At 47.3% G+C, this 15361-nt stretch overlaps 1 protein-coding gene across 1 annotated transcript in view; it reads left to right on the forward strand.

Moving 5' to 3' along the window:
* The first annotated feature begins 4807 nt into the window (after nt 1-4807).
* Nucleotides 4808-15361, forward strand: part of LOC139243146 (protein sel-1 homolog 3-like) — a 125969-nt gene continuing 115415 nt past the window's right edge. Inside the window, exon 1 of the mRNA XM_070870713.1 lies at nt 4808-4886. The gene's annotated coding sequence lies outside the window, so the exon portion shown is untranslated. The remainder of the gene's footprint in view (nt 4887-15361) is intronic.

A 15361-nucleotide genomic window follows, 5' to 3' on the forward strand; every position in this document is an offset into this window, starting at 1 on the left:
AGGAGATACTGGATATTATCAACCACAGACCAAAAAAAGAGCTACTTTTTAGAGCACAATTTCACAATTAAAAAAAGGAAACTTTTAAACTTGAAAAATAATAGATCAGGAGCATGGGACTGAAGTGGAGCCAGAAGTTGAAGAGCAGCTCCTTCAAATAGTGGAAGAGGGACTGTAACCTCTCATATTGGCAGGCAGCATGGAAATCTGTAAAAATAACTTCCAAGCAACATTCTCCACCCCAAGTCGGACGGATGACGAGGGCGAGGAAGTGGAGAGTGTACAGGATCAGCCCTTACAGGAAATTCCTCCATGCAGAGTGAAATAGCACAAAGGGAATTTTTGAGAGACAGCTCAAGTTGTGAGGCACAGGTTCCTGGGGGAGGTTTTAACACCTCACACCGATGAGAAATTCTGTCCAAACGGGTAAATTCAGAAAGGATTGCACCATACGCTTGAGCCTCAACATACCTAGTGGAGTCAGGGCCAAGTGCAACTTTTAGTGCCTGGATGGCTTTGGCCGTTGGACGGACATAGAATGATTGCGACACAGAAGGAGGCCATTTGGTCCGTCGAGCACGTGCTGGCTCTCTGCAAGAGCACTTCAGCTAGTTCCACTCTCCCGCCTTTTCCCCGTAGCTCTGCAATTTTTTTTCCTTCAGGTACTTATCCAATTCCCTTTTGAAAGCCACGATTGAACCTGCCCCCATCACCCTTTCAGGCAGTGCATTCCAGATCCTAACCACTAGCTGCGTAATAACATTTTTCCTCATGTCGCCTTTGGTTCTTTTGCCAATCACCTTGAATCTTTGTCCTTTGGTTCTCGACCCTTCCGCCAATGGGAACAGTTTCTCTCTAACTACTCTGTCTAGACCCATCATGATTTTGAACACCTCTATCAAATCTCCTCTGAACCTTCGCTGTTCTAAGGAGAACAATCCCAGTTTCTCTAGCCTATCCATGTAACTGAAGTCCGTCATCCCTGGAATCATTCTCATAAAACTTTTCTGCACCCTCTTTAAGTCCTTCATATCATTCCTAAAGTACGGTGCCCAGAATTGGACACAATACTCCAGTTGAGGCCGAAGCAGTGTTTTATAAAGGTTCATCATAACTTCCTTGCTTTTGTACTTTATGCCTCTGTTTATGAAACCCAGGATCCCGTATGCTTTTTTAAACCGCTTTTTCAACCTGCCCTGCCGCCTGCAACGATTTGTGCATATAGACCCCCAGGTTGCTCTATTCATGCACCACCTTTAGGATTGTACATAGAAACATAGAAAATAGGTGCAGGAGTAGGCCATTCAGCCCTTCTAGTCTGCACCGCCATTCAATGAGTTCATGGCTGAACATGCAACTTCAGTACCCCATTCCTGCTTTCTTGCCATACCCCTTGATCCCCCGAGTAGTAAGGACTACATCAAACTCCTTTTTGAATATATTTAGTGAATTGGTCTCAACAACTTTCTGTGGTAGAGAATTCCACAGGTTCACCACTCTCTGGGTGAAGAAGTTTCTCCTCATCTCGGTCCTAAATGGCTTACCCCTTATCCTTAGACTGTGACCCCTGGTGCTGGACTTCCCCAACATTGTGAACATTATTCCTGCATCTAACCTGTCTAAACCCATCAGAATTTTAAACGTCTCTATAAGGTCTCCTCTCACTCTTCTGAACTCCAGTGAATACAAGCCCAGTTGATTTAGTCTTTCTTGATAGGTCAGTCCCGCCATCCCGGGAATCAGTCTGGTGAACCTTCGCTGCACTGCCTCAATAACAAGAATGTCCTTCCTCAGGTTAGGAGACCAAAACTGTACACAATACTCCAGGTGTGGCCTCACCAAGGCCCTGTACAACTGTAGCAACACCTCCCTGCCCCTGTACTCAAATCCCCTCGCTATGAAGGCCAACATGCCATTTGCTTTCTTAACCGCCTGCTGTACCTGCATGCCAACCTTCAATGACTGATGTACCATGACACCCAGGTCTCGTTGCACCTCCCCTTTTCCTAATCTGTCACCATTCAGATAATAGTCTGTCTCTCTGTTTTTACCACCAAAGTGGACAACCTCACATTTATCTACATTATACTTCATCTGCCATGCATTTGCCCACTTACCTAACCTATCCAAGTCGCTCTGCAGCCTCATAGCATCCTCCTCGCAGCTCACACTGCCACCTAACTTAGAGTCATCCGCAAATTTGGAGATACTACATTTAATCCCCTCGTCTAAATCATTAATATACAGTGTAAACAGCTGGGGCCCCAGCACAGAACCTTGCGGTACCCCACTACTCACCGCCTGCCATTCTGAAAAGTACCCATTTACTCCTACTCTTTGCTTCCTGTCTGACAACCATTTCTCAATCCATGTCAGCACACTACCCCCAATCCCATGTGCTTTAACTTTGCACATTAATCTCTTGTGTGGAACCTTGTCGAAAGCCTTCTGAAAGTCCAAATATACCACATCAAATGGTTCTCCCTTGTCCACTCTACTGGAAACATCCTCAAAAAATTCCAGAAGATTTGTCAAGCATGATTTCCCTTTCACAAATCCATGCTGACTTGGACCTATCATGTCACCTCTTTCCAAATGCGCTGCTATGACATCCTTAATAATTGATTCCATCATCTTACCCACTACCGATGTCAGGCTGACAGGTCTATAATTCCCTGTTTTCTCTCTCCCTCCTTTTTTAAAAAGTGGGGTTACATTGGCTACCCTCCACTCAATAGGAACTGATCCAGAGTCAATGGAATGTTGGAAAATGACTGTCAATGCATCCGCTATTTCCAAGGCCACCTCCTTAAGTACTCCGGGATGCAGTCCATCAGGCCCTGGAGATTTATCGGACTTCAATCCCATCAATTTCCCCAACACAATTTCCCGACTAATAAGGATTTCCCTCAGTTCCTCCTCCTTACTAGACCCTCTGACCCTTCTTATATCCGGAATGTTGTTAGTGTCCTCCTTAGTGAATCCGAACCAAAGTACTTGTTTAATTGGTCCGCTATTTCTTTGTTCCCTGTTATGACTTCCCCTGATTCTGACTGCAGGGGACCTACATTTGTCTTTACTAATCTTTTTCTCTTTACATATCTATAGAAACTTTTGCAATCCGTCTTAATGTTTCCTGCAAGCTTCTTTTCGTACTCCATTTTCCCTTCCCTAATCAAACCCTTTATTCTCCTCTGCTGAGTTCTAAATTTCTCCCAGTCTCCGGGTTCGCTGCTATTTCTGGCCAATTTGTATGCCACTTCCTTGGCTTTAATACTATCCCTGATTTCCCTTGATAGCCACGGTTGTCCCACCTTCGCTTTTTTATTTTTATGCCAAACAGGAATGTACAATTGTTGTAGTTCATCCATGCGGTATCAAAATGTCTGCCATTGCCCATCCACAGTCAACCCTCAAGTATCATTCGCCAATCTATTCTAGCCAATTCACGACTCATACCTTCAAAGTTACCCTTCTTTAAGTTCTGGACCATGGTCTCTGAATTAACTGTTTCATTCTCCATCCGAATGCAGAATTCCACCATATTATGGTCACTCTTCCCCAAGGTGCCTCGCACAACGAGATTGCTAATTAATCCTCTCTCATTACACAACACCCAGTCTAAGATGGCCTCTCCCCTAGTTGGTTCTTCGACATATTGGTCTAGAAAACCATCCCTTATGCACTCCAGGAAATCCTCCTCCACCGTATTGCTTCCAGTTTGGTTAGCCCAATCTATGTGCATATTAAAGTCACCCATTATAACTGCTGCACCCTTATTGCATGTACCCTTTAGTTTATATTGCCTCTCCTCATTCTTCCTACCAAATGTATCACTTCGCTCTTTTCTGCGTTAAATTTCACCTGCCACGTGTCTACCCATTTCACCAGCCTCTCTAAGGGCCCAAGTTTGCACCCAGGGGAAGAACGGCGCACCTCCATGTGTTGCGCCAACTTTTTAGAACAGAACCGGCGCCTATTATTTTCCTTGGTATTTTCCCCGCAGTCCGGTCGATCCAGGCCCTTGGCGCAGCGCAGCAGAACGTGTGGGGGGCGGAGCGCAGTCCCGGCGCTGAAAAAAGTGCCGGGACCTCTGCACATGTGCACTAGAGTGTGCGCACATGTGCAGTAGCTCCTCGCAGCCCGAATCTGTGCAGGCTGCGTGGGAGGGGCCCGAAGAACGCCGTCCCTATCTCTGGCCAAATGGGCTCACCGAGCATTGAAGATCGGGATTCGGGCTTCCCTCCCGTTCAGCTCCCCACCCCCCCCCCCACCCCGTCCCATTCAGCCTGCCGTTCAGCTCCCCCCCTCCCTCCCTCCCGTTCAACCTGCCTCCCGATCATCCTATCCCCACTCCCATTCAGCTACCCCCGTCCCCTTTCAGCGTCCCTCCCTCCCTCCCGTTCAGCTAGCCCTCTTCCTCACTTCTGTTCATCCTCACCACCCCCCTCCCGTTCAGCTCCCCCCCCTCACTTTCAGCTCCCCCCCCCTCACTTTCAGCTCCCCCCCCCTTCAGCCTCCCTCCCTCCCTCCCGTTCAGCTACCCCTCTTCCTCCCTTCTGTTCATCCTCACCACCCCCCTCCCGTTCAGCTCCCCCCTCTCACTTTCAGCTCCCCCCCTCCCTCCCTCCCGTTCAGCCTCCCCCCCTCTTGTTCAGCCATTCCCCCTCCTTTCCCCTCTCCCTCCTTCCCTCCCCTCCTCTCCCCCTCCCTCCTCCTCTCCCCCCTCCCCTCCTCTCCTCCTCTCCCCCCTCCCCCCTCCTCCTCCACCCCTCCCCTCGTTGTCAAAAACACAGAGAGACACTGACAGAGACAGAGAGAGAGATACATTGGGCGGGGAGGGCCCGTCCCAGCATGCTGTTGGAGGGCTCCCGGTGCTGCAGTAGGTGAGTAGAAACTTAATTTTTTATTTATTGACTGATTTTTTATTATTTTTTTTATTTTTTATTTTTTATTTTTTTTTGATTGATTTCTTGGTTGATTTATTGATTTATTTATCATTTATTATTGATGATGGCTCTTTATTTGTAAAAGTGAAGTGTTTAATGTTTGTAAACTTCCCTCCCCCCATCTGTCGTTCCCTACGCCTGATTTATAAGTGTAGGCAAGGTTTTACTGAGCGTACAAAAATATACACTTACTCCATTCTAATTTAGTTTAGAGTAAGTTTTCGCTGCCTAAACTTTCAAACAGGCGTAAGTGGCTGGACACGCCCCCTTTTGAAAAGAAAATCTGTTCTAAAATGGAACTATTCTAACTCACTAGAACTGGAGCAAACTAAATGCCGAGAATTGCAATTTCTAAGATGCTCTATTCTAAACCAGTTGCTCCAAAAAAATAGGAGCAACTTAGGCCGAAACTAGAGCCCATTGTCTCAATCAATTGTCCATGACTGAGGAACTCTTGGACTTCTTTGTTGCTAAGATTGAGACTATTCATTCAGCTGCTTGTGAGCATTCCCCACTTCTCCTGGCCCACCAAGCCAAACCTCCTCCAAGATCAACCCCTACCCCAGGCCTGAACCCACATCTTTCTCTACTTTATCTCTTATCTCCTCCCTTCATGGCTTCTTTGAGCTCACCGAGTCCATGATACCCATTGCCTGCTCTCTTAACTCCATTGGCACGATGTTACTGACCACCCAAATTCCCTCTCTGGCCTTCATACTAGCTGACATTGTAAATGGATCCTCTTCTCAGGTACTGCCCCCTCTGTTTCAAAACTGCCATCATCACCCTCGCCTCAAAAAACCAACTTCAACCCCTCTGACCTTCCTACCACCCCATCTCCAATGTCCCTTTCCTCTATAACGTCCTTGAATGTGTTGTCACCTCCCAAATCTAAGCTCAGCTTTCCTGCAACTTCAAAGTTGAATCTCTCCAATCAGATTTCCACCCTTGCTATAACACTGAAACAGCCCTAATCAAAGGCACAAATAACATCCATTATGACTGTGACCATGGTGCACAATCCCTCCTTGTCCTGCTCAACCTGTCTGCAGTCTTTGACAAGGTTGACTACACCATACTCCTCCAATGCCTCTCTTCCTCGGTTTAGCTCAGTGGGACTGTTCTTGCTTGGTTCCACTCTTAGCTATCCAATCGTAGCCAGTCATCTCCAGCAATGGCATCTCGTCCTACCTTCACACTGTCAAATCTGGAGTCTCCCAAGGATCTCCCTCCTCTTCCTCATCTACATGTTGCCTCTTGGCGCTATCATCCAAAAACATGGGGTGAATTTTTTGTGGTGGTAGTGAGCGCAATTGGTGGCGGGTCGGGGGGGAAAGTTGATTTTTGCAGCAGTGGGTCAGGTACCCACTGTCATCTCATTCCCACGTGCCTTTCCCACTGGCGTCGTGAAGCCGACCGGACCTGCAATGGTGGGGGACCCAATAGAAATCATTCTGAGATACTTTACAGACACTTAAGAGTCTTTTTTCCTCTACTTTTTAAATTTCCCTGCATGGCCATGGGATTCACATAGCTCGGGAACCACATCAGTCAACTTGAGGTGTGAATTCTGTGGCCATTGCTCCAGTTGATTACTTGGCAGCATGGGAAAAAAATAAAAATAAAAACATGTTGATTGCATCAGTTAACACATTGATGGAGATTCTGTTCTACTTGAAAAGCTACTGGTAAATGTTTATTCAGAAATTCCTGAAGGCATGTAAGTGCTACCCTGAATGGTGAGGGAAATACATTTTTCACTGGCCATTCTCAACTGTTGCCTTCCAATTCAACAGTAATTGCAGTGAATTGATCTGCACTATAAAAATGACATATATCACTTAAATACATTTTTGTGTTGTTTCTGATCAGGTTTTTCTCACACTATACTGTGATTGACTGACATTAAATCAAGTCATCAACTGTAATAATTTTATTCCCATCACTCATTCCACTGGTTCAATTTGTTTTCAGTCCATGAATATGACTAATTACATTTTTCACTCTGAAACTATAGGGTGAATTTCTGCAGAGGTTCTCTCACTAGTCCATTGTTAACTTCAACAGAAGAGCTGCAGAAATCCCAGAAACACATTGTAAGCACCACTTACACTGTTTGTCAGGGATTCCACAGCTCTGCCGCTGAAGTTGTATAAGATTGTAAATCCACCCCTTTACAATTACATTTAAAATTTGCTTAATTTTATGTATTACCTATACACACACATCTTTTATTTGTACCAGTTACTGATACAAAAGTCTACAGATTTATGACTAAAGCACCAATACTTTCCCAATTAGTGTACTTTTTTAATTATGTTCTCGATCGTATTTGTAGATGAAGTCATATTACTTAATGATATTATTTAAATATTTCTTTGTCACTCATATATAACTTTTATTATTATTATATTATTATTATATAGCAAAGATTCAACACCCACCATGTTAGATTAATCTTAAAATGTAATGTGGCCATGGTCCCTTTAGGGATCCTGGCTTAAAACACATCATGAATGAAATCACCAAACCCACTCCATCTAATTGGGCCGGGTAACGTGCTGGGCGGGCTTCATAGGCCCCATTAAATAAGTTAATTTTCTGCAGTGGAATGGAGCCAGCAGCGGCGACGGGACCCGTCACGGACACCAGCTGCACTGGACCCGCCAGGGTAAGGAAAATTCCGGCCAGGATGTCAGGTTCTACATTTACGCTAAAGGCACCCAGCTCGACATCTCCATTACCTCTCTCAACCTCTCCATTGGCTGTGTGTTGTCACAATGTTTGTCTGACATCCAGTCTCCTCCAGTTAAACATGTGCAAGTTAAAGCCATCACATTTGGTCCTCACCACAAACTCTGTAGTCTAGCCACTGTCTCAGATTGATCCAGATTGTTTGCAACCTCGGCATCCTATTTGACTCTGAGCTGAGCTTCCAGCTCCATATCCATCGCAAAAACCGCCTACTTCCACCTCCATAACATCACGATTCCAATCCTGCCTCAAACCATATGTTGCCAAAACCCTCATCCATGATTTTGTCAGCTCCAAATTCAACTATTCTATTGCTCTCTTTGCAGCTTTCCAACTGCCACTGTCATGTATTCAACCAGCATTGTAACCCATGTATAAACTGACCTAAGTTGTACACCGTGAGAACACTGACCACTAGGTGGGAGACACTCCTAACCTGGACCTTCAGGTATAAAAGGGGAAGCTCCACCCACCTTCATCACTTGAGCGCTAAGGAATAAAGGACAGGTCACAGACTGACCTTCTCTCAAGCATGGACCTCATGTGCATTTATACTGTGTAGTAAGGACATATCAATGGCGACAAGAAACTGGGATTTAAACCACGCGAGCATGGCCACTAGCAGAACAGACGAGAGGTACTGTGTTAAGGAATGGTTGGGACAGAGATTCAACATTGTTAAAGCAGCACACAGTTCTCCAGGCAGACAAGGGTAGTCAGGCATGCCCCAACATGTAGTCGAACCCAGAGGGGGAGTTCGACAGAGACAATGGCAAGCTGAACAGCGATTCACGTCATTGCAAGGGACAATGCGGCCAGTAATGGGGCCATCAACACCTGTTAATGGTGCACTCAAGGACAATAACAGGGGCAGTCAGGGACGATCGACTGGCAAGGGACCTTTTGTTTCAAACCGCAACTCATGCTGGAGGCGTGGAGGCATACACTCAGCCGGAGTTTGCAGAGATGAGCAAAATACCTGCAGGAATTGCAGAAATGGACACTGGGGGAAATCGCTGGAAGCTGAAGTTCAGCGAGTTCATGTGGAGCACGTATACAGTTCATACACCAGGACGCTACCGATAATGATGAAAGTGCTCCTCAATGGCATCCCAGTATCAATGGAGTTAGACACGGGTGCCAGCCAGTCCCTGATGGGTATCAAACAGTTCGAAAAGTTGTGGGCATCCAAGGCCAGGAGGCCAAAATTATCGCTGATTGACGCACAGCTACGGACTTACACAGAGCAGATCATTCCGGTGCTCGGCAGCGCCACGGTAGTCGTGACCCACAAAGATTCGGAGAACAGGTTGCCACTCTGGATTGTCCCAGGGGACGGTCCCGCACTACTGGGGAGGAGTTGGCTTGCAGTCATGAACTGGAAATGGGGCGATGTCAATGCAATTTCCTCTGTGGAGCGAGTATCATGTTCACAGGTCCTGGTCAAATTTGACTCATTATTTCAACCTGGCATTGGCACTTTCATGGGGGCCAAGGTAGTGATAAACCCGGACGCCAGACCAGTACACCATAAGGCCAGAGCGGTGCCGTACGTGATGCGGGAAAAGATAGAAGGCGAATTGGACCGCCTGTTGAGGGAAGGCATCATCTCGCCAGTCAAATTCAGTGACTGGGCGAGCCCGATTGTGCCGGTGCTCAAGGCGGATGGGTCGGTCAGGATATGTGGCGATTACAAGGCCACCATCAATCGGGTGTCACTCCAAGACCAGTACCCGCTACCGAGAGCGGAGGACCTCTTTGCGACGCTATCCGGTGGCAAACTTTTTTCAAAATTGGACCTGACCTCAGCTTACATGACCCAGGAGCTGGCGAGTGAGTCGAAGAAGCTGACCACCATCACGACACACAAGGGGTTGTTTGAGTACAACAGATGTCCGTTCGGGATTCGCTCGGCCGCCGTGATCTTCCAACGAATATGGAAAGCCTCCTCAAGTCGATTCCAGGGACGGTGGTTTTTCAGGACGACATCCTCATTACGAGTTATGATACTGAAGAACACCTCCACAACCTGGAGGAGGTGCTACGCAGACTGGACCGGGTAGGTCTGCGACTGAAAAAGGCGAAGTGCTCCAGAGGTAGAATTCCTGGGGATGAGGGTAGCAGCAGACGGGATCAGCCCTACTGCATCCAAGACGGAAGCGATCCAGAGAGCACCCAGACCCCGTAACACGACGGAGCTGCGTTCGTTCCTGGGGCTCCTGAACTATTTTGGTAACTTTCTTCCCAAATTGAGCATGCTGCTAGAGCCGTTACACGTGCTCCTACGCAAAGGTCGCGAATGGGTCTGGGGAGACAGCCAGGAAAGGGCTTTTAATAGAGCACGCAATTTGTTATGTTCCAACAATCTGTTAACGCTATATGACCCATGTAAGAAACTTGTGTTAACGTGCGATGCGTCGTCCTATGGTGTCGGGTGTGTGTTGCAGCATGTCAATGCCAAGGGTCAGTTACAGCCGGTAGCTTATGCCTCCAGGAGTCTGTCCCAGGCAGAAAGGGGCTACGGGATGGTAGAAAAGGAGGCGCTCGCATGTGTATATGCGGTAAAGAAAATGCACCAGTACCTGTTTGGCAGGAAATTTGAGTTGGAGACAGATCACAAACCCCTAACGTCCCTTTTGGCTGACAACAAGGCCATAAATGCAAACGCATCGGCCCGCATACAGAGGTAGGCACTCACGTTAGCTGCCTATGACTACACAATTCGGCACAGACCGGGCACCGAAAACTGCGCCGATGCACTCAGCAGGCTCCCACTAGCCACCACTGAGGGGGCTACCGAGCATGGTGCTGAGATGGTCATGGCTGTTGAAGCTTTCGGAAGCGAAGGCTCACCCGTGACAGCCCGTCAGATTAAAGTCTGGACAAATAGAGACCCGCTATTGTCTCTAGTCAAGAAATGTGTCCTGAATGGGAACTGGGCAGCCACGTACAGGGCATGCCCTGAGAAATTTAAACCATTTCACAGGCGCAAGGATGAACTCTCGATTCAGGCCGATTGCCTACTGTGGGGAAACCGCGTAGTCATGCCCCAGATGGGAAGAGATGTGTTCATCAGAGAACTCCACAATGGGCACCCGGGCATTGTCACGATGAAGGCAATTGCCTGGTCACACGTTTGGTGGCCAGGGATAGACGCAGATCTGGAACTTTGTGTTCGCAGGTGCAACACGTGTGCTCAGCTGGGCCATGCGCCCAGGGAAGCCCCCCTTAGCCCCTGGCCATGGCCCGCCAAGCCTTGGTCATGCATCCATGTGGACTACGCAGGTCCTTTCATGGGGAAAATGTTTTTGGTTGTAGTAGACGCCTACTCCAAATGGATCGAGTGTGACATTTTAAATTCAAGCACATCCTCTGCCACGGTAGAAAGTCTACGGGCAATGTTCGCCGCCCACGGTCTACCGGACATCTTGGTCAGCGACAATGGCCCGTGCTTCACAAGCACTGAATTCCAGGACTTCATGGCAGGCAATGGAATTAACCATGTTAGAACGGCACCGTTCAAGCCGGCCTCAAACGGCCAGGCAGAACGAGCAGTGCAGATAATCAAACAAGGAATGCTCAGATTCCAAGGGGGTTCCCTACAAACCCACTTATCACGCCTCCTGTTGGCCTATAGATCCCGACCACACTCGCTCACAGGGGTTCCACCCGCAGAGCTACTAATGAAAAGGACGCTCAAAACCCGATTATCCCTTATACACCCCACCATGAAAGAAATTGTTGAGAGCAGGCGCCAGTCACAATATCACTACCATGACAGGAATGCGAGGGCGCAATGTATTGATGTAAATGATCCTGTTTTTGTCCTCAACTACGCTGCAAGGCCCAAATGGCTCGCAGGCACTGTGGTTGCCAAAGAGGGAAATAGGATTCTGGTAGTTAAACTTACCAATGGACAAATCTGCCGCAAACATGTGGATCAAACAAAAAGGAGGTTCAGCAACCCCATAGAAGAAGCAGAGGAAGAACACGATATAGAGTTCACTCCACCACAGGTGACCGAACACCGGAACCAAAGGGAGGAGAGCCCAGTCACTGTGGGCAGTCCGGACAGGCCTGAGGCACTGCAAACAGCAGACACTCAGGCCAGCGCCCAACAACCGGAGCCCCAACTCAGGCGCTCTACAAGGGAGCGTAAACCACCAGAGAGACTCAACCTGTGATCCCAATAAGACTTTGGGGGGGGGAGGTGATGTCATGTATTCAACCAGCATTGTAACCCATGTATAAACTACCTAAGTTGTACACCGTGAGAACACTGACCACTAGGTGGGAGACACTCCTAACCTGGACCTTCAGGTATAAAAGGGGAAGCTCCACCCACCTTCATCACTTGAGTGCTAAGGAATAAAGGACAGGTCACAGACTGACCTTCTCTCAAGCATGGGCCTCGTGTGCATTTATACTGTGTAGTAAGGACATATCAGCCACCTTCTATAAACTTGAGCTTATCCAACATCTGCTGCCTGCATCCTATCCTGAACCATGTCCTGCTCACCCATCATCCCTGCACTCACTGGCCAGCATTAATTCCCAGTCCCCTACACCTCAAAGTTAAAATTCTCACCGAATGGGAGTAGAGAGGCCACTTAAGATGGCAAAGTCAAGGGGATGGTTGTGAATATGAATAGGTGAGTTTATATGGAGGAAGAAATTAAAGTTTGAGGTTCTGTGACGGGATAAAAACAGGGTGGAATTAGCTTCGAGCATCAATGAACCAATGTTGATGCAAGAGTGATTAGGGGCTTGGGATATATTTGATAGTAGAAAAAAGAAGCTGGTGGTTATCTGCTCTCCAGGATGATCCTGTAGTTGTGAACGGCTTTGGCAGAGGCCCGATAGTCCTAGATCTGGTCCAGAAATATCTAGCGATGGATGGTAAACCAGTTGTGTATTAGATATGTGCAAGTCTGTGACTGTTGTACCAAGAGAGCAAAAATGGGGGCTGCACTGGGGGAACCACCAGGCTGGGAGAGTAGGGTTTTCCTGGGAACAAGAGCATCAAAGGCAGAGGTGACGGAGTGATTGAACAGATCAATAGCTGCAGAAATATTGTGGCAAATGGAGAGCCAAAGGCTAGAAAGACGGCAATTCGAAATTACAGTTTTAAGTGACTTGGGGAAGAGATTTTTCAAGGGAAGACACATAAAAGGAGGGGTTAGAGGGTGTTGGTGGTGAGGGTTATAAGGTAGTGATGGGGAGATGGCTCTGTCTATGACTGAGACAATGGGAATAGAGAGACCACATTAGATGTCAAGATCAAGGGGTTGGCCTTGAATATGGGTAGGACAGTTTATATGGAGGGAAAGTTTAATGTTTGAGGGACGAAGACAGGCTGGAGTCAGCCTGGAGCTTCAATGAACCAATGTTCAGCTTTTGAATGGGCAGTGAGGCCAAGAGCTGTTCAAGAACTTTTCACAAAAGAGAGGGGCGATGCAGACTTTGCAATGAGGGAAGAGGAGTGTGAAACATTAGATGAGATAAACATAGTGAGAGAGGAAGTATTAAGGGGCTTAGCAGCTTTGAAAGTGGATAAATCCCCAGGCCCGGATGAAATGTATCCCAGATTGTTAAGAGAAGCAAAAGAGGAAATAGGAAAGGCTCTGACCATCATTTTCCAATCCTCTTTGGCTACAGGTGTGGTGCCAGAGGACTGGAGGATTGCTAATGTTGTACCTTTGTTTAAAAAGAGAGAAAGGGATAGACCGAGTAATTACAGGCCAGTCAGCCTAACCTCAGTGGTGGGAAAATTATTGGAAAAAATCCTGAGGGACAGGATAAATCTTCATTTGGAAAGACATGGATTAATCAAGGACAGTCAGCATGGATTTGTTAAGGGAAGGTCATGTCTGACTAACTTGATTGAAGGCAAAGCATATGATGTAGTGTATATGGATTTTAGCAAAGCTTTTGATAAGGTCCCACATGGCACACTGGTCACAAAAGTAAAAGCCCATGGGATCCAGGTCAAAGTGGCAAGTTGCAACCAAAATTGGCTCAGAGGCAGGAAACAAAGTGTACTGATTGATGGGTATTTTCGTGACTGGAAGACGGTATCCAGCAGGGTTCCACAGGGCTCAGTGCTGGGTCCCTTGTTTTTTGTGGTATATATCAATGACCTGGACTTGAATGTTGAGGGTATGATTAAGAAGTTTGCAGATGACACTAAAATAGGTTGTGTGGTTGATAACAAAGAAGAAAGCTGCAGACTGCTGGAAGATATCAATGTACTGGTCAGGTGGGCAGAACAGTGGCAGATGGAATTCAATACGGATGAATGTGAGGTAATGCATTTGAGGAGGTCTAACAAGGCAAGGGACTACACATTAAATGGTATGACTCTGAAAAGTGTAGAGGAACAAAGGGACCTTGGAGTGCAGGTCCACAAATCCCTGAAGGTAGCAGGCCAGGTGGATAAGGTGGTTAAGAAGGCATATGGAATACTTGCCTCTATTAATTGAGGCATGGAATACAAGAGCAAGGAGGTTATAGAACACTGGTTAGGCCGCAGCTAGAGTACTGGACATTAGCGTCCTCGACCAGGCCAACATCCCCAACATTGAAGCACTGACCACACTTGACCAGCTCCGCTGGGCAGGTCACACTGTTTGCATGCCAAACACAAGACTCCCAAAGCAAGCGCTCTACTCGGAACTCCTTCATGGCAAACGAGGCAAAGGTGGCAGAGGAAACGTTACAAGGACACCCTCAAAACCTCCCTGACACCTGAGAGACCCTGGCCAAAAACTGCCCTAAGTGCTTTCGGGAGGGCGCCGAGCACCTCGAGTCTCATCGCTGAGAGCATGCAGAAATCAAGCGCAGGCAGCGGAAAGAACGTGCGGTAAACCAATCCCACCCACCCTTTCCCTCAACGACTATCTGCCCCACCTGTGACAGGGACTATGGTTCTCGTATTGGGCTATTCAGCCATCTAAGGACTCATGTTCAGAGTGGAAGCAAGTCTTCCTCAATTCCAAGGGATTGCCCATGATGATGATGATGATGATGGTGGGGTACTGCAGTTCTGGTCACCACATTACAGGAAAGATGTGATTTCACTGGAAAGGATGCAGAGGAGATTTACAAGAATGTTGCCTGGGCTGGAGAATTTTGGCGATGAGGAAAGATTGGAGATGCTGGGTCTGTTTTCTTTGGAACAGAGGAGGCTGAGGGGAGACCTGATTGAGGTGTATAACATTTTGAGGGGCTTGGATAGAGTGGATAGGAAGGACCTGTTTCCCTTGGCAGGGGGGGTCAACAACCAGGGGACATAGATTTAAAGTAATTGGGGGGAGGTTTAGAGGAGATATGAGGGGAAATGTCTTTACCCAGAGGATGGTGGGGGTCTGGAATTAATTGCCTAAAAGGGTGGTAGAGGCAGAAACCCTCACCACATTAAAAAAATATTTGGATGTGCACTTAAAGTGCCATAACCTACAGGCAATGGATCAAGAGCTGGAAAGTGGGATTAGGTTGGATAGATCTTGATCGGCCGGCACGGACACAATGAGCTGAAATGACCTCCTTCCATACTGTAAATTTCTATGATTCTATGATTCTATGTGTTGTGTATGGAGAAAGAGTCAGACTGAACACTGTGAGCTCAAAGTAAAGTGTGATCTTAGTCTTTTATTGCA

The sequence above is a fragment of the Pristiophorus japonicus genome, chromosome 2 (assembly GCF_044704955.1).
Source record: "Pristiophorus japonicus isolate sPriJap1 chromosome 2, sPriJap1.hap1, whole genome shotgun sequence".
NCBI lineage: Eukaryota > Metazoa > Chordata > Chondrichthyes > Pristiophoridae > Pristiophorus > Pristiophorus japonicus.